This window comes from Peromyscus californicus, unplaced genomic scaffold (assembly GCF_007827085.1).
Source record: "Peromyscus californicus insignis strain IS unplaced genomic scaffold, ASM782708v3 Scaffold_7__1_contigs__length_154581171, whole genome shotgun sequence".
NCBI lineage: Eukaryota > Metazoa > Chordata > Mammalia > Rodentia > Cricetidae > Peromyscus > Peromyscus californicus.
Genome location: NW_026294595.1, coordinates 148,121,695 through 148,141,960, shown reverse-complemented (window position 1 = coordinate 148,141,960; position 20,266 = coordinate 148,121,695). Strand labels below are relative to the sequence as shown.

The following is a 20,266-nucleotide window of genomic DNA, read 5'->3' as shown; positions in this document are numbered from 1 at the left end:
CTCCCAAGCTGTGGTCACCTGGAGTCCCTCACAGGACACCTGCCCCATGTCAGCTCCGCTTACCCCAGCTCATCAGTGAGTCCTTGAGGGACATCTGAGATCTGTCTTTAATTACCTTCATTTCACCCATGAGGAAACTGAGGCTCAGAGAGGTTAAGAGTCTGTAGCAAGAAAGGAGGGGAGCTGAGACCAGAATCCAAGCCTGTCTTCAAAGCTTCTCCATCCTCTAGGAAGACAGGCATGCGCGCATGTGACGTGCACACACACACACACACACACACACACACACACACACACACACACACACACCGGTGGGAGCTCCACTGGCAACATTTTACCTGAGAACACAATTTTGTGTTGGAACCACAGCGCCCCCCTTTCCCCAGCAGAGTGGCCTTTGGGCCCTCACTGGCCACATTATTGTGCTAATAGCAGCTATGTTGGCAGGGAGGCAGGAAGAGCCAGGCTCTGGCTCAGAGGTCTCACTAATAGAATTGAGATGTTCTTTCCGGTTGGGAAGGATTGCTCTAGGAACCGGCGAAACAAGCCACGTACTCAGCTGCTGGAGGCAAGAGACAGACCTGGCTTTGGCAGCTGGGGTGTCTTGGGTCTCAGGACATGGTGAATGGAGAGGGGTCTGTGAGTGGGGTGCCAGGCCATTGTGGTTGGAAGAGTTCCCATCAACTCCCTGGACTTCTTATGTTTCTGTCCTGTGTCCCCTGCTTCTGAGCCATGCTCCATGGCAGCTCATGAGACCTCAGTCCTGAGGGCCACAGACCATGGGTCCGTCACATCCTTTTGGGGAGTCTTGTCATCTGATCAGCCAATGAAGGGGACAGCAAGGTGTTGAACTCTGAGGAGGATCCCCTGGTGGTCTCCTTTGACCTCATCACATGACCTGCATAGATGAAACACTGGCTCTGTTTGCTTCTCTATTCCTTCCCAGCTCTCTCTGTGGATGTTCTTGGCTCACTTCCACTTGGACATCGTTGCACACTGGACTCCCTCTGGAGCAAAGAGCCAGATGCTAATGAAGTCACCACCAGGCTCCCTGGAGGCTTCTGGAGGCACTAGTCAAGACTGGCAGTCTGGTCCAGCAGCCTGCATCTGCAGTCTCCCGAGGGCTCCTGAGTCTTGTGACTCGGGGCAGGCCATGAGTGCACCCAGATTTGTTTTCTTTCTCTTCTTATCCACAGATCTGCAGCTCTGCACCCTCCTGCATCATGTGCAACCCGTGTGGATGGTTACTGTCAGGATGAGCCTCCTGCTCAGTGTCCAGCCAAGGGCCCCCAGCATCTGCATCCTGTCCCATGGAAGGTCTATCCCGGGGGAAGGTTCTCATACTCTGCTCACAGGTAAGTGGCACCATGTCTGAAGCTATGCTGATCTTTTTGACTCTGTCTTAAGCCTATGCAAAACTCAGGCTGCTGTGAGGAGCATGTGGCCAGTGTCTGTTGTAGAGTATTATTTTAAATGTTTTACTTTTTTTTATGTTGCATTTGTTTAACTCTGTGAAGCTGTGTTACTGTGCCTGTCTAAAACACCTGATGGTCTAATAAGGAACTGAACGGCCAACAGCAAGGCAGGAGAAAGGATAGGCGGGGTTGTCAGGCAGAGAGAATATGTAGAGGGAGAAATTTGGGAGGAGGAAACAAAGAAGTAGCCAGAGAAGAAGGAGGACATCAGGGGTCAACCACCCAGGGACACAGCAAGCCACAGAGTAAGAGTAAGATTTACAGAAGTAAGAGAACGGGAAAAGCCCAGAGGCAAAAGGTAGACAGGATAATTTAAGTTAAGAAAGCTGGCAAGAAACAAGCTAAGGCCAGGCATTTATAATTAAGAATAAGCCTCTGCGGATCTCTGTGAGTTCGAGGCCAGCCTGGGCTACAGAGTGAGTTCCAGGAAAGGCACCAAAGTTACACAGAGAAACCCTGTCTCGAAAAACCAAAAAAAAAAAAAAAAAAAAGAATAAGCCTCTGTGTGTGATTTACTTGGGAGCTGGGTGGCAGACCCTCAAAACAAACAGTGTCTGCTGGATGCCGGTCCCAGTTCACAGCCTGTGCTGCCTTGAGAGGAGTCGACCTCCAGCCCTGGGCCCCCAAGGTGGCCATCTCTTTCCAGTGCTGGTTCCAGACCCCTTTCACCTTTGCTGTGACACAGTGGCACCAGAGTGTGATGAGGTCACACATGCTCCATTTGAGGCTTTTCTCATTGCCCCTCCTTCTCAGGAAAAGAACATGTTTCAAAGGAACTAGAAATCATACCCTCTCAGCTCCTGGTCTGTCTCTCCCTCCCTTTGATTGCTCTATCTATTATCTATCTGTGTATCATCTATCTGTCTGTCTGTCTATCAATCATCTATTCTATTATCTATCTGTGTATCATCTATCTGTCTGTATATCTGTCTGTCTATCAATCATCTATTCTATTATCTATCTGCCATCTGTCTGTCATCTATCATCAGTCTACCTATCATCTGTCTATCATATATCATATTCTGATTATTTCTATTATCTATCGATCATCTATTTTTATCATTTATGTATCATCTTTGTCTTCTATCATCTATATCACCAATTCTCAATTTTCCATCTATTCCATCCATCCTATCATCTTATCTGTCTATCTGTCTATCTATCTATCTATCTATCTATCTATCTATCTATCTATCTATCTACCTTAATACCTAGATAGCCATCTTGCCATGCAGCCCAGACTAGCTTCAAACTCAGCCATCCTCCTTCCTAAGCTTCCTGGGTGTCACCACAAAGCCTGGCTTGGTCTGTGTTAGTTTTCTTCCCATCCACATCTGGCATGGCTTGTATCAGGCCATGTATCAGCTACTTCAGTAGGAACATTGGAAGCACAGAGTTGCGATTCTTTTTGCTGCGTCATGGCCAGTGTCTAGAAGCAAGAGTGTGCCCTGTGTGTTGTGGGAGCTCAGTCAGTGGTTGGTAGACACTGTGCACATCTGTCCACTAAATGTTCATGACTGGGCGTGGTATGACACCTTGAGTGCTGTGGAGGACACCAACAGTGGCCATGTGACAACAGCTTATGGCAGCTAGTCTGCACATCTTGCTTTGTCTTCCTCTTCCCTTGTGGAGTTGGACTGGGGAGCAGCAGTTCCAGGAGGGCTCTACCTCCCTGCCACCAGAGACAGTTTGTCCCCAACTCCTGTGTCAGTTCCCATGAGTGTAAAGTGAGGCAAGTGAGAGCATCCAGCTACTGGGGATGTGGCTGAGACCCAGTGAGGTAATGCAGCAGAGCAATAAAGGCACCCCCAAGGGACATGGGCTCAGCAGCAGGCGGCAGTCCAACCAGGAAGGAGTCACAGGGATCCCCCAGGGGCAGGTTAGGAAACTCAGGGAGCTCACCAACAGAACCAGGAAGCATTCCGGCATGAGCTGCACCTGCTCTCCCGGCTTTGCAGTTTAGTGTGAGAGAGAAGCCCGCCTCATGGGTGACCCAGCTGTGTAGCACAAGTGCCCACGACGGCTGACACTGAGCTGATTCCCACGTCATAGCTGGGGATCCTGAGTCTCTCAGGCACGTGGGCTGGAGTGGCACACCAGTGTCTCGTGCTGTGAATAATTTTATATAAATAGTAGGATGTGTAGAAAGAGTTCAGTAAATGGGAAAATTCCCACAACTCAGATCCCAGCACAGTGGCAAACTAGCGATGATCTGGGGTGGACATGCTGGTCTCATTCATAACTAAGTGCAGTTGGGGGGCCTAAGTAACGACCTTTAGCCTCAGCCTCTTTGACTCTGGGTCATGACCTCATTTAGGGGATTTCTGTAACTAAACAGTGTGAAAGATTTGGTGCCAGTAAAAGACTTTTGAATGCACAACAAGAAAACGTTAATTCTGAGGTGTGGTTGCTTAACTTCGATGTGTGGTGTTTTTTATTTTAAAGTTAAAGAAAATAAAGTTTAAAGATTCTATTTTAGATTTATTTATTATTTATTTTATTTTATGTGTATGAGTGTTTTGCCTGTGTGTATGTGTGTGCCTTGTGCTCTTGGAGGTCAGAAGAGGACCAGATCTCCTGGAACTGGAGTTACAGATGGCTGTGAGCCACCGTGTAGGTTTTAGGATCCTTCCTCTGCACCAGTAACAAGAGCCCTTAACCATCTTCCCAGCCCCTCTTTGCAAATTTTTATAATAAAGTTTAAAAAAATTTAAATTGCTCGTTGAGTTGCTAACTTGAATTTCACTTAAAAAAAAGAAAGAAAAGCCGGGCGGTGGTGGCGCACGCCTTTAATCCCAGCACTCGGGAGGCAGAGCCAGGTGGATCTCTGTGAGTTCGAGGCCAGCCTGGTCTCCAAAGCGAGTACCAGGAAAGGCGCAAAGCTACACAGAGAAACCCTGTCTCGAAAAACCAAAAAAAAAAAAAAAAAAAAAAAAAAAAAAAAAAAAAAAAAAAGAAAAGAAGGAAGAAAGAGAGAAGAAATGAGTTTTGATTTGGGAATCACCACAGAACTGCCAATAATTTCTGAGTGGCCTGAAAAAGCCTCTGTTGTTTTATGCTATGTGTGTATTTATTTTTATTATAAATAAAAACATTGGCCAGCTCTGAGAAGCATTGAAGATGTTCTGCATCTTCCCCTATTAAATATTTGGCCATAGTTTAATTCCTCAGGTAAAAATAAATAAGGTCATCAACATGCAAATTACTTTAGTCTCTCTCTCTCTCTCTCTTCTCTCTCTCTCTCTCTCTCTCTCTCTCTCTCTCTCTCTCTCTCTTTTTGGTTTAAAGATTTATTTATCATGTATACAGCTACAGTGTTCTATCTGCATGTGTGCCTGCAGGCCAGAAGAGGGCGCCAGATCTCATTACAGATGGTTGTGAGCCACCATGTGGTTGCTGGGAATTGAACTCAGGACCTCTGGAAGAGCAGCCAGTGCCCTTAACCTCTGAGCCATCTCTCCAGCCCTACTTCAGTCTTTAATGAATAGTAAAATTACATGTATCTCAAGTATTTTAAAAAATTAAGTGATTTATTTATTTATTTATTTATTTATTTATGTTTTGGTTTTTCAAGACAGGGTTTCTCTGTGTTTTTCTTTGGTTCTTGTTCTGGATCTCACTCTGTAGACGAGGCTGGCCTCGAACTCACAGAGATCCGCCTGGCTCTGCCTCCTGAGTACTGGGATTAAAGGCGTGCGCCACCACCGTCCGGTTTTTTTTTTAAAAAAAGATTTATATTCATTATTTTCAATTATGAGTGTGTCTTCAAGGAGGCCAGAGGCATTGGTCGCCCGGAGCTGTAGATACAGGAGGTTGACAGCCACCTGGCAAGGATGCTAGGGACCGAACTCAGGTCCTCTGGAAGGGCAGTACATCAGTAACTGCTGAGCCATCTCTGAAGTCCTGAAATAAATTTACTTATTGCCGGGCGGTGGTGGTGCACGCCTTTAATCCCAGCACTTGGGAGGCAGAGCCAGGCGGATCTCTGTGAGTTCGAGGCCAGTCTGGGCTACCAAGCGAGTTCCAGGAGAGGCGCAAAGCTACACAGAGAAACCCTGTCTCGAAAAATAAAATAAAATAAAATAAAATAAAAAATAAAAAAAATAAAAAAATTTACTTATGATTTATTATCACAAACATTTGACTTGTGTACATTTTATATACCTATAGACCTGAGGTCACATAGAAAAAATTCTTGGATAAAATGGCGTGTCAGGTGGAAAGGTTCAGATTTAAGAAGCCTGGCATGGGACAAGGCTTCATTTCTGTTGTAAGCCCCCAGTGCTGGGAATTGAACCTAGGACTTCCTGCATGCTAGGCAAGCATGCTCTACCCTCGTCCCTTGGTTTTGTTTTAAAAGCATGGATTCCAGGGCTCCAGAAGCTGACCAGTACAGTACGCATACTGCTTATTCCAAAAGCCAAGATGGACTGTACCTTGCAGGCCACTGTTTGTGACAACGCCCCCCCCCCCCCCCCCCCCCCCCCCATTCCCCAGGCACTCCCTTCTCTGCACAACAAGCTGTAACCTGCTGAACATAGGGGAATCATTACTGGGCCTGCCTTTGAACTTCCCAGATGTGGTATTCCGGTCTCAGAGGCAGGCTGAGCAGGCGCTGGGGTGGGCCTCCAGGAGGGGCTACATCATCAGTTAAGAGTTTGCAGGTAACTTCCCAGAGGAGATGGCCAGGGCTGGTGCCAAGTTGTGTCCTCCAAGTCAACGTGAGAGTGTAGACAGTGGACTTGGGCTAAGTCTTGGAGAGAGAAGGTTCTGTTCAACAGAAAGACCTGGTGCCCATGGGCCAGGTCAGTGTGTGCAATATTTAGTAGAAGTCAGTATCCCCGTGTTGATGAAAAAAGGAAGCTCGGTCTCAGAGAGGGTCAGGAATCCTCCCAGGTCACATAGCTGTGATGTTGACACTTAGTGTGCGCATGGGCTGGGAGGCCTGACTCCAAGCTCCACACTCCAAGCCTGTGCTTGCCAGCTCATGATTCCCCCTCTCAGGGAAACAGGAGACAAGTTTATACTCAGAGAAAGAGAAGATGAACAGAGAGAAGGATCCAGGGGCAAGAGCTGAACATGTGTTGGGAAGTGGGCTGAGGTGGCCTCCGTGGCTTGCTAAGACTTCCCCTGGGACCCTGGGACCCTGGGCTATTGGCCAAGAGAAGATGAACAGAGAGAAGGATCCAGGGGCAAGAGCTGAACATGTGTTGGGAAGTGGGCTGAGGTGGCCTCCGTGGCTTGCTAAGACTTCCCCTGGGACCCTGGGACCCTGGGCTATTGGCCAACAGCACCTCAGGACACTGAGAGATAAGCAGGGAGGCATGAGCAAGGCAAAGCAAACTGAGTCACGCAGTCTTTCTGCGGGTGGTGGGCGCCTGTGTGACAGAATGGTCTCCTGCGGCTTTGTTGGCCACACCAGGTGTGGAAAACGCCTGGTTTGACACTCACACAGGAAGTGGCCTGAGGATGCGTTTCTCAGAGCGAGCCTGTCACTAAGTCTGACAGTGACGGTTAAATGTTTTGCCTTTGGGTTCCAGTAAAGTCATCAAGGACAGACAACCCATCGAAACAGATCAACAGGAAAAGCAAATATTGGTGCATGTGACTTAACTCCCAGGTAGCAGCTGCAGGGAGGCCTGTCTCCAGATGTTCAGCTGTCCTCTCCTTTCTCAGGGGCCAAAAGATGGTAGTCAGATACACTCATGCTCAGCACTCAGCAGCTCCACTGGGGAGAAGAGTGTCCCGAAGATGACAAAAGAAGCCCCAGGACCGTGTGTTATGCGCACTCCTGCAGCTAGCGTTTTCCTGCCTGGCCCACAGTCAGGACAAATCTCTCTCACCTGCCAGTCCCACAGCCGCTCAGACCCGACCAAGTAAACACAGAGACTTATATTGCTTACAAACTGTATGGCTGTGACAGGCTTCTTGCTAACTGTTCTTACAGCTTAAATTAATCCATTTTCATTAATCTATACCTTGCCTCGTGGCTCGTGGCTTACTGGCATCTTCACATGCTGTTTCTCATCGTGGCAGCTGGCAGTGACTCCTTCTGCCTTCCTGTTCTTTCTTTTCTCCTCTGTTAGTCCCGCCTATACTTCCTGCCTAGCCACTGGCCAATCAGTGTTTTATTTATTGACCAATCAGAGCAATTTGACATACAGACCATCCCACAGCACACTCCCCTCCCCTTCAACCAGTGCAGGGGTCTGATGCAATTGCCATGGCAGGGGAAGAAGCTCATGGAATGGGACTGACTTCTTCCACCTGGGCCTCCCCTCTTCACTTCCACCACTACCCAGTAGAGCTATCAAATCCCAAAGTTGTCAATTCATTTAGGAGCTCCGAGCCCTCCTGCCCCAACCACTTTCCAATAAACAGCTTGTCATGTGGCAACTGTGCCATGATAGTGAATATTGGCTGTCAACTTGGCAGGATCTTGAACATCCTAGGAGATGCCTTTGAGCATGCTTGTAAAGGATGATGTAGACTAGGTAACAGAGGCGGGAAGACCTATCCTGAGTGTGGGCATCATCACTCCATGCACTGGGATCCTGACTGCATAAAAAGGAGAAAGCGAGCTGAGCACCAGCATTCATCTCTCTCTGCTTCCTGACTGTATGGAATGTGACCAGCTGCCTCACGCTCCTGTTGCCATGATTTCTCTGCCATGATGGGCGGTACACTCAAACTGTGAGCCAAAATAAACCCATGTCTTTTGTTTATAGCAACAAGAAAAAAAGAAACTAATAAACCTAGCTTTGATACAGGAGTCTCCCAGCTATCAGTCCATAGCTGTGCTTGGACCACGTTCCTACATCCCATCTAGATAGCTGAGCTTGCAGATAGCTTTGCAGAAGACAGCTTTGTAGCAGCTTTTCTTAGGTCATGGCCCCCACGACCCCATCCCTGCAGTGTCTGAGGCCGGTTCCCTGCGATGAGGTCCAGCTTGTGTCCCTGTGTCTCCTAGCCACAGACAGACACCTTGACCCTGGTCTCTGGGTCTTCGAGGGACATTTCTTGTTTTGCCCCCAAGGCTGCTTCTTATGCTTTGGCTTCTTAGTGAGCATTTATGGAGAGCATTTATGGTGCTGGGGACATCGAGGCCTGGTCTGCTCTCCTGGAGTCCCCTGTGTCACTTGGTAGGCTGGTAACTATCAATTACACAGAGCATCATGACTGAGTTGTATCATTGCAGTCCAGAGGGTAGTCCCTCCAGAGAGTTCCTCTGGGAAGTCAGGAAGGACCCTAGAGGGAAGGGACACCGGAGCTGAAGTGTACCTGGAGACACACTAGGCTGGAGATGGAGACAGGCGCTCCAGGCAAAACCTGCTGCCCGAAGCGGGTCAAGTGGTCTCCAAGAGGAGATTTCTGCCAAGAGGAGACTTCCACCTTTGAGAAATGAGAGGCCTCAGATCCAGCAAGGAAGGAGTCTTCAGTAGGTATCCAGGGACATTTCCTGGTGCACTGCTGCTCCAGGACACCGGCTCCTCCACCCACTGTTGAGCCCCGGAGCCTCTGTCGGAGGCACCGAGGACCTTGCTCACTTTCAAGGGCGCTAGGCCTCATGCTGCTGTGTGGGTTTTCTTTTTCCACTTCCTATGCCCTTTATAGTCGTAGCTAATGAACAGATAGATGTTGGCATGTGTCGGGGTACGACCACACCTTGAGATCTGTTCCACAAACAAGACCAGCATTTTTTCTTTTGATCATGAGAAGTTTCCAGGACATAAAAAATGGTGTGCCTCTATCCCATCCTTCGCTGAGGGTCTGTGACATTTTACTGCATCCCCTTCCTTTGGTTGCTCCTGTGTGACATGTCCGTCTCTCCTCACCTATCACCCACTTTATTTTCCACAGCTGCTTCAGTTTGCAAAGTTTGCAAAAGTGACCCTGAAATTTACCTGAATGAAGTTTTTTCTTCTCTCTCTCTCTCTCTCTCTCTCTCTCTCTCTCTCTCTCTCTCTCTCTCTTTTTTGTTTTTCAAGATAGGGTTTCTTTGTGTAGCTCTGGCTGTCCTAGAACTACCTCTATAGAGCAGGCTGGCCTTGAACTCACAGAGATCCGCCTGGCTCTGCCTCCTGCATGCTGGGATTAAAGGTGTGAGCCACCACCTCCCAGCAACTTTTTTTTCTTTAAGTGTTTTGCCATTGTCTCTAGGGTAAGCGCGTCCTCTTTCCCACCTCATCATAAGAGCTCCCTTCCTGGATTTCTGCCTCAGAAGTGTAGGGTAGATTTTCAGCTTTGGAAGTGCGTGAACAGGGCAAGGCAGACAGCTCACTGGGTAAAGAGCTTGCCTTTCAAACATGAAGCCCTCGGTTCCAACCTCAAGGTGATATGAGCTGGGAGGGAGACTGGTGAACCCCAGGGGTTCAGTGGCCAGCCAGTCTAGCCTAGTCAGCAAACTCCAGGCTAGTGAGGGGTTTGATCTCAAAGACAAGGTACATGGCCTGAGGAATAGCCCTCAAGGATGTTCTCTGACCTCCACACACAGACATGCACACCTGTGTACACACTCACACTCACACATGCACATACACATGTTCTCTCTCTCTTTCACACACACACACACACACACACACACACACAGCACATGTACAAGGCAGGCATAGTGGTGCATGCTGGTAATTGCATCACTTAGGGGCACTGAGGCAGGAGGATAGAAAATTGAATTGAAGCTTGAGCCACATAGTGAGTTCCAGGTATCCTCAGCTACATGGTAAGATGTGGCTTCAAAAAAATAAAAACAAAAACAAATGAACAAAAAACCCCAACCAACCAACCAACCAAACAACAACAAAAAACAAGAACAAAAAGAAGTATACACAAAGTTCTCATTCCCATTCATCTGCCCATCTGTCCATTCATTCTAAAATAGGAGTTCAAATCCGAAGTCCTGGGAGGTGCTAGATGTTGCCCAGAGTCCTTGAAGCTACTTGGGACCTAAATAGTTGAGCAGGGCACGGTGTTTAGAGGCCACCCAGTAAAAATGTGTTGTGTGTTGCACAATAAAATGAATCTCCGTGTTCTTTTTCTGTTGCTGTGATAAGACACCATTATCAAAGGCAACTTTAAAACAGGGGGGGGTATGGTTTATGGGCTAGAGTCCATTAATGAGAGGGAAGACATGGAATAACCGAAGGAGCAGGAAGCTGGCCAGTCACATTTTCATACAGAGAGAGAGAGAGAGAGAGAGAGAGAGAGAGAGAGAGAGAGAGAGAGAGAGAGAGAGAGAGCGAGCGGGCAGTGAGCTGAAACTGCAGAGCTTCACAGCCCACCCCCAGTGACATACTTCCTCCAGCATGGCTCTACCTCCAAAAGGTTCCATAGCCTCGAACAAGGGACCAGTGTCACCAACTTGGAAGCAAGTGCTCAAGCACAGGAGCCTCTTGGGGACATTTTCCACCCGAATTGCCACCATCTGTGACTAGCTTCTCCAGCAAAGACGTTCTTGTATGGTGGTTGATTTATTCATGCCTTGGTTTTGTGATTATTTTCATTTATTATGAGTTTAAGTGCAACTTACGGTTTGTGAAAATTGGAAAACACTCTAGAAATGTTCAAATGTGTAAATTCTCCCATTTCTGACTTGTGTTATTTGGGTTAAATTGTTTAAATGTTTTCAGGATGTTTATTTTATTTTATTTTTACGCGGCTAGGAATCCAACTTAGGCAGGGGCTTTATTCATATGAGTGCCAGCCCCACAAAATTTTGGTTTCTGTGCCCCAGATTTCAGGAACTTCCTTTTGGTTTATCTGTTTAGGTCGGGGGATTTTTTGAATTAGTAAATATGGTGTGAAAATAGGCCCTGGAGGTGGTTGTGGTTGCTGTTGTTAGGGGTGCTGGGGATGGAGCCCAGTGTCTCACACAGATTAGGCAAGGGTTCTACCACTGAGCCATACCCCATCCCCTGGCAGAGTGTGTTTGTCTTTCCTCCACCCCTCCTTCCCTCCCTCCCTCCCTCTTTTCTTTTGAGACAGCGTCTAAACATGTAGCCCTGGCCTGGAAGTTCTGATTTTCGGGCCTTCACCTGTAGAATTCCAGATTGCACCACCACCTTGGCTAGCAGGAAGCAAGCAGTAACACCCCAGTCTTGTTGCGCGCGCGGGGGGGGGGGGGGGGGGGGGGGGGGCTTAGGAGGTGCTCAGTACACAGTGTCTGACCCCTGCTGTGGATTATGCCATCTCCAATTGTGTGCTCGACCAAGGCAGCTCAATCATCTCACAGACCCCAAAGAAAAAAGCTCTGGAGGGGACTAGGCTGCTCCACAGGTCTGGGGCCATCTTGGCCTTCCACCCCTCCATTGTTTCATCTCCTTCCTTGATGCAGCGCATTCCTTCCCTGGTCCCAGAAGTGCATGGTCTCTGTGGTAGTTCAGGAGGGCTGATGTAGCATCAGAGGCCCCTCTCATTTACTGCCTACACCTCTGACTCAGAAGACATTGCCCCAATCCAGCCCTCAGGTCACCCACAGAAAGCCACACAGACCTCCAAGATTCCTTCTGAAAAGCATGGGACAGCTTCTTCCAGGTCACTGCAGTGGAATGTGACCTCTGAGCCCCATAGTCAGGATTCCACCGTTCACCCTGCCCCCTCCTTAGACACAGTGCTGGCTGGTTTCCCGCAGACAAATTCTGCTTGTACTATTTCTTGATCGTGAAGGTCATACAAACACTGAAACATAAATAAATAAATACTGAAACATGAGTGGAAGAAGCAAACTCCTTCCTTAAAAGCACAAGCAGTTTGGGAATATTTCATTTGCATTCCCTTGTCTTCCCTGGTTGATGATGATGATGATGATGATGATGATGATGATGATGTGTGTCTCTCGCGCACACACGTTCCTGTGGAGGCCAGAGTCATTCTCAAGTGCTCTTCCTCAGATGACAAACACAAAAACCGTCAGTGGTGCCTGGGTCTCACCAATGAGGCTGGGCTGGCTGTCCAGTGAACCCCAGAGATCTCTTGTCTCTACCTTCTCAGTGCTGGCATTACAGGTATGCACCTCCATGCCCAGTTTGTTTATTTTTTTTTAAATGTAGGTTCTGGGGATTTGAACTCATATCCTCACCCCTGTGTTACAAGCATTTGACCAGACAGGGGCTTTTAAAGGAGAACTGAACAGAACACACACACTGTTTAGTCACCTCCCTTCTGTGGCCAACTTCCCAGACATCATTGCAACCACCAGACATCACTCAAATGAGTTCTTCTTCCGTACTAGCTGCAGAGACTCCCATGGTGAGGCCCCTCTCAGTGCGTAGGAGGTCCGCAGGCCTTTACAGTCACAAATGTTACAGAGCGAACATGCTTGACTGGTAACATTAAAAACTGGAATTCCGTTCAGAAAGGCAGACTCACCAATCAAATGATAACACTATGAACCAAGTCCTCAGCACGTACTTTCCTAATTACTAATGAGCCTGTCTCTGTCTATGACCCATTTTACAGGTGTGAAACCTGAGGCACAGAGAGGAAACTGAGGTACAGTGAGATCACATCATTTGTTAGAGGCTCATAGGCCAATACAGACTTTTGGGAATATCATTTATTTATTTGTTTTGTGTCTGTGTGCGGTGCTGGGCTTTGAACTCGTGGCCTCACACATCCCAGGCAAATTTGGTGAGCAACACCCCAGTTTAACTTCCAAATGTGTTCCCATCAGCAGAGCCTGCCTCCCTGGTCCAGTGATGGCAGGAGGAAGCTCACTTACCTAGAGCTTCCTAATGCTCTACAGCAGTGACAGCCAGCCATTGGGGAGGGGCCAGAATCACCCCACTTTAAAGGAGACTCACCCAAGCACGGAAGTCAGCATTTTAAGATGATGGAGGTAGTACAAGCAGCTTGGGGGATGTGGCTCCTGCCTGATTTCCAAATTGAATGTAATTTGTGTGCAAGTAATTTTAAGAAGTTCCTGGCCAGCCAGGGGTTTTCCTGAGCCACACAGGTGCCCCACCCCACCATTCCTGGGTGTCACTGGGGACTTGTTGTCATCGCAGGTGGTAGTGGTGACGGCACTCATGAGGTTTGTGAGGGCAGCCGGGTGACAGGGTCTGACCTTCTGAGATGAAAGGCGAAGCTCTCCCCTCCTGCCTGGTTGGAGGGAGGCAGGACAAGAATCCCACAGGTGTAGTAGCAACTGGGTCCCTGAGTGGAGGAGTCTATCAGGGCATCGCTGTCCACTCCCTGCACATGGTCTGGCTGTGCTCATCTGCCTGTTTGCGGCCTGCAGCCTCCACCTTCAGGCACCGTATCAGTCTCCCCTCTCCCCTCCATAGCAGTTACTTTATTAGCAGAATCAGCTCAGCGCTACCCTCATCTCACTGCTCCCAACTCAGAGCCTGGAGGTCCAGTTGGGGACCTGAGAAAGGAAGAAAGCTGTCCCTTCTCCCAGGACTTATCAAGAAGGAGAAAGACACATTCCGCATAGGCCTGTGGGGGGGGGGCAACCAGCTGATATTGTGGGGACAAAGCTTCCCCAGAAACCTGCTTGAGAACCAAAAGACCCCAAGCCAAGAAGGAGAAGGAGATCCAACAGCGTCAGCCCAGCCACAGGAGTTGGGGAGAGTGGTGCCCCTGGGCACAGCTCAGAGGAGAGGTGGGAAGGCCGAGGCCCGTGAAGATGGTAGGGGACTACTTTCTTTGTGTCAGAAAGCCTGGCCCTTCCTCTGAGCGCCACTGCTGAGTGTGGGAGCCCATGCGAATGGAAGGAAATTCGTGTTGGTTTTCGCTTCCTTTGACCACAGTGTGGAGGGTGACCCGGCCTGGCACAGGGGTTGAAGAAGCTGTCGCCGCTGCCTGGGACCAAGGGACTGAGCCTGCAGAGACAGGTGTCCCTCCCGTATCATATGGGGACCCCATATGGGGCTATGTAGAGACCCAGCTGGATGTCTTAAGCCACAGATGTTACCAAAACATTTCCATGCTATGTCTTTTCCTGTATATCTGTATCTATAATAAACTCTCACCTTTTTAATGTAAGAAAGTGCTTTGTTTTGGTTTTTGAGACAAGGTTTCACTCTACAGTCCAAGCTAGCCTTAATCTCAAGGAGTTTCCACTGTCTCGGCCTCCCAAGCACTGGGATTGCAAGCATGTACCACCCTAGGCAGCCTAAAGAAAACACTTCATGGCTGCTCCCAACACAGCCGGAGTGGCTGGTGCCACCACTTTAAACTTTGCAGCCCTTGGGAAATAAAATACATATCACTTGATCTTCTTTGCCTCTGCTTCCCCAGCAGCTGGGGCTATAGGACAGGCACATATCAACAGGCCTGGCTCCACCCTACCCATGCATGCACATGCTCGTGTGTGTGTGTGTGTGTGTGTGTGTGTGTGTGTGTGTGTGTGCATGTTCATATGTTCTTGTGGGGTAAAGAGCACATGTGAGGCCAGAGATTGATATCAAATGCCTTTTTCAATCTTTCCCATTTTTTCCTTCCTTCCTTCCTTCCTTCCTTCCTTCCTTCCTTCCTTCCTTCCTTCCTTCCTTCCTTCCTTCTTTCCTTTCTTCCTTTTTTCCTTTTTTTCCAAGACAGACAGGATTTTTTCTGTGTAGCCTTGGCTGTCCTGGAACTTACTGTGTAGACCAAGCTGGCCTCGAACTCACAGAGATCCACCTGCCTCTGCCTCCCAGAGTGCTAGGATTAAAGTTTTGAGCCACCGCACCCAGCCTCCATCTTACGTTTTGAGGCAGGTTCTCTTGCTAAACCGGAGTAGGATAATTCAGCTAGCCTCACTGTTTTCTGTCCAGCAAACCCTGGGGACCCTCCTACATCCACCCCCCCCCCCCAGCTCTGAGATCACAGGCGTGAGCCACTGCACTGGCCTTTTCCTTTTCCTTTTCCTTTTCCTTTTCTTCACAGGTGCTTGGAATCAAACTTAGGTCCTCATGCTTGCTTGTAAGCCCTTCACTGAACGAGCCATCTTCCTAGGACCCTTAATTTTTTTCCCCTGTCTTTAAACATAGATGACTTTGAACACCCTCCTCCTCCATGAATTCCCATGGCAGCCCCCGAGGCTTGCACCGCCATCAGCTGGGATTTCCCAGCCAGGAGGACAGAGTTTCGAAAGAGTTAAGGGACTCATTCGAGGTCACATGGCCAGTCAGTGGTGTGTTCCAACATGAACCCTAATCTGTCTGAATCTTGGCCTTCAGTGTTTACAAATGTGTCTTGCCAGCTGGGAATCACAACAAAATGTCCCTGTCCTTTATCTGGCTGGTCACCCCCGCAGCGACTCAGAGCAGAAATTTTTGTCTGGCTTCTTAGCAGCTTGCTCCTGACATGTCAATCCTTCAGTGCATGGAGTGGACGTGGGGAGTGGGCTTTGGAGGCAAGCCCGTCTTTGGGTTCCACAGTTCTGTGGAGCTGTGTGACCCGGGGGAGTTACTTAGACCTCTCTGTGCTATGGCCTCCTCAGTGTCACGTCTTCCAGGGGGTCTGAATTCTGTTTCTGTGGTGGACTCTGCCGAGTGCCTGCCCCGGCCAAGGCTGGGTCTTGTTTCTGGGCTGTAGGCTGGACTTTCTGCCATCACTCAGCGGGTCACAGGGATCTAGAGAGTTCTCAGCACTGGAAACTGACCACCAACCACAACTCCTGAACCTATACCTCCATTTTGTTTTCTGTATTTTTTTGTTTGAGTCCGAGTTTCTCTGTGTAGCCCTGGCTGTCCTGGAACCTGCTCTGTAGACCAGGCTGGACAGATCTACCTGCCTCTGATCCTGAGTACTGGGATTAAAGATGTGCACCACCACCACCCGGCCCTTTTTCTTTATGTGAAGAAAAAAATTTCCTTTATGTGAATAAAAAAATTCCTATTTATCTTGTCTATGGTAGGTATGACTGTAAGAAAAAGGAGGAGGAGGAGAAGGGGAGGAAGTGGAGGGAAGAAGAGAAAAGAAAGAAGAGGCGAAGAAAAAGGGGGGGCCTAAGAACACTTGTTCTTGCAGAGGGCTCGGGTTCAATTCCCAGCACCCACAAGGCCGCTCAGAACTGTCTGTAACTGCAGTTCCAGGGGACCTGACGCCCTCTTCTGGTCCCTGTGGACACTGCATGCATGTGATGTGCATACATACAGGCATACACTCATACACAAAAAACTAAACTAAATAACTATTTTTTCAGGTAAAGAGGGGAATAAATAAATAGGAAAATGAGTCTGTATATAAACTTCAAACCTTTGACACTCTGGCTATTAAGAGCTGCGTTGCGCCGGGCGGTGGTAGCACACGCTTTTAATCCCAGCGCTTGGGAGGCAGAGCCAGGCAGATCTCTGTGAGTTCGAGGCCAGCCTGGTTTACAGAGCAAGATGCAGGAAAGGTGCAAAGCTACACAGAGAAACCCTGTCTCAAAAAAAAAAAAAAAAAAAAAGAGCTGCGTTGCAAGCCAAGTATGGTGGCACACACCTTTAATCCCAGTACTCAGGAGGTAGAGGCAGACAGATCTCTGTGAGTTCAAGGCCAGACTGATCTACAAAATGAGATCCAGGACAGCCACGACTGTTACATAGAGAAAACTTGTCTCGAAAATCAAAAAGCAAAAACCCCCAAAGAATCTCCAAAATAACAACAACAACACCTTCCTGACCCCCCCCCCCAAAAAAAAGAGCTGCATCCCTCAGTGTTGACCACGAGGAGAAAGGAGGGTGATTCTGAACAAGAGCCCTTACCAGCCAGAGGGAAAATATGAGAAGCATTTGGTGGACCATTCATTTGCCCCAGACTCACTCCAAGCGGCTTAAATAGAGTCCTGCCCTGCGTAGCCATGGGGGCTGGCAGGACACACTAATCCGGGTAGCCAGGGGACTGCACGCCATGTGGCTGGCCACTGCAAAGGAACCCCATCCTTGTTTAATTAAAAAGTGAAGAAAGGAGAAGGAAGACTGAGGAAGGGGGGCAGTGGGGTGGAAGGAAGGAAGCAGAGAGGGAGAAAACTGGAAGGGAGGGAGAAAGGAGAGTGTGGCCCACTGGGGATGTCTCTTCTTACTCCAGAAGACATTGATGGCCCGCTGGGTTGGGAGGTGGCCCTCCCTGGCTGAGCGCTGGAACAGCGGCCTTCACCACTCCTTGCGTGCCAGTTGCTGCCCCTGTGCCCCAGCATGATGGGCCAACTTTATCTAAAGACACCAAGTGGTCCTGAGAGAGCTCGGAGCAGGAGGTGGCTGAGAGGCAGCGTCTCACTCACGTGGCCTTGGGACTCGTCTTGGGCACTTGCCTACGAGCTTATTCATCTGCAGGACCAGTGAGTCACACTTGTGCCCAACACCTGTGTAGACTGAGCCCTGCACAGTCATGTCTGTAGTCAGTCAGGGGCTGGGTACCAGCAATGCTGTAGGTTATCCCGGACTGGCCAGGGTAGGCTGCTTGTGAGCACATCCCACACATGGCCACTGAGATCCAGTGCCCAGCTGAGCTGAGCCACACTGGGGACACCACTGAGTCCTGGAGATGCTTCAGATATACAGGGCCAGTTCCTGGACCAGGATACAGGGACTGTGTGGCCCAAGCTTTCCTCTCAGGGTATCTGACTAGGAGCACCCAGGGTTGCATTGTGGGAGTACTTCACAGCCTGAACCCTTGACTGCGATGAGCAAATCAGTTCTCAGTTATTAAACCAGTATTTAAATTGGTCTATCTGCTTCCTCTCTTCTGGATTCTGCTTGAACCCAACGGTGCAGTGGCCTCCAGAAGAAAAGCAAAGGTTCTGAACTGCAGCTCCCTTGGTGTCTTTGCAATGTTAAGCAGGCACTGCACCCTGCCCCGTCAGTAGATTCCCTACTGAGCCTCTGGAAATGGGTGTCCTCCTGGAAGACATCCCACATCATGTACACACAGAGACAATAGTGTGAGTGCCGTGTGCCTGTGACAGAACTCCTGACACTTTGAAGGCACTAATTACGGGAATTGTGGGTCAGTCCTGCCTGCCTGACACTCCCCCCACTTCCCCCATTTTCATCTCAGACAACAAATAAAGGAACCAGCCTCCCTTGCGGCCAGACCACCAAGGCGGAGCAAAGGCCTAGCCCTCCCCAGCGCCTTGGCTCTGCCCGACTGGGCACTTCCAAGGCGGTTCAATGGCTGCCTTGTTGAGACTTCCACAGGGCTGGCCTGGAAGGAACCATTAAAAAACAGTTTAGTCAGAACAAAAGCTTGTCTGTTGTTATTGTCTCCCTGGCTGCAGTTTGGTCTCTGAAGCTGAAAGTGGATCCGATGGGCCCCAGATTTGGAAGCAGCCAGCTGTGGGTTCCCATCGCTGGCTTCAAAGTCTGATCCTCAGTGGAAAATGCATAGCCTAAACCAAACCCAGGAGAGGCCTTGGTGGGATGCTAATGCTAGTGGAATCCCCTGGAGCTTCCTGGAAACTGGGGTGCTTATTGTCCTTATGCTGACTGTCCAGTGTCATTTGGGGCACATAGACCCTGGTGTGTATACAGCCCCTGTGACTCTAGGCTGGCTGTTCAGGAGCTAGGCAGGACACATGGCCTAGAGAGCCCTACTGTGACTGTTTCCCAATCCCCATGTTAAAAGTGCCCAATGAGCAAGCATTTCAGAACCCCAACGTGGGACTGTACTGCCCTGTGTTGTGGAGGATGGGAGCCTCTGCTTTATAGCTTAAATTTATTTATTTTTTTGTTTTATTTTATGTGTATGAGTGGTTTGCCTACATATATATGTGTGCAGTGCCCTCAGAGACCAGAAGAGGGTGTTGGATCCCCTGGAACTGGAGTTACAGAGAGAATGTGACGTCTAAAGGAAGTCAGTGTGACTTCCAACAGCAAGACCCCACAGGACAAGGGTTAGGGCTAGGCTTAGGGTAAAGTTAGACCCCACAAAATGTGACACCTTAAGGAAGGTCAGTATGACTTCCAGCAGTGAGAACCCACAGGGCAATCTGTCCCAACCCTCTTTCTAGTTTGTATTTTGAGACAGTCTTATTAAGTTGCCCAGGCTAGCCTTGAACTCACTCAGTAACTCAGGATAGCTCTAGTGCTGTGATTGTCCTGCCTCAGCCTCCTGTGTAGCATGCACTAATGAGCCTGGTTTCTCCCCCGGGAGGGTTCAGAAGCTCCCTCCTTAGGGCACCCTGCCTGTGAGGCTATAATGGAGATCCATCCTATATGATACAGCATTCTATGTCATCATTATCAGTCTCCATGCATTACCTCAAGGTGAGCCTGCATATTCTACAGAGAATGGGGTGAAGTGGGATGATCTGATAAAGCCACTCAATTCACATGGCAAGTCTCTGCTGCTGGTCCATCAATACACTCCATTCAGCAGGAACTTGTCAAGGGTGAGAACTCTCTCTAGAGGGTCAGGCTGCACATATGTTTAGATTCTGTGGACCATGGGGGTCTCCATCACATCATCTGCTGCCAAAGCAAACCAGATCACCACAGATAATATGTAAGCAGTGCTGTATTTCAGTAACATGTCTTACTTAAACTAAAATGGGCACTTTATCTGGCTCTCAGACCACAGCTTATGGGGTCCAGATCTAGTGATATATGCTCCCTCTACCTCCTGAGGATATTGGAGGATGTGCTGGTCTAAGCCTGGGATGTGTGGATGCAGCCACCGGTTTCTCATTCTCTTTCTTTCCACTAGACTCTCTTTCAGCTATGTGGATCCTGTGCTAGCTGAGGAAATGTGCGGATGAGATATGATGGCATAAGGAAAGACTATTACTTTCCTAAAAATTCAGGACAGATTCAGCTGGCAGGTGCATCTTGCCTTTCCTTCTTCTATTCATTCTGCCTGGAAGGTCAGTGTGGTGCCTGGAACTGGAG

At 48.9% G+C, this 20,266-nt stretch overlaps 1 long non-coding RNA gene across 1 annotated transcript in view; it reads left to right on the top strand.

Annotated features, from left to right (window-relative positions):
* Positions 1-580: 580 nt before the first annotated feature.
* Positions 581-20,266, top strand: part of LOC128101100 (uncharacterized) — a 33,699-nt gene continuing 14,013 nt past the window's right edge. The window contains exon 1 of the long non-coding RNA XR_008214995.1: positions 581-1,355. This is a non-coding gene — a long non-coding RNA (uncharacterized LOC128101100). The remainder of the gene's footprint in view (positions 1,356-20,266) is intronic.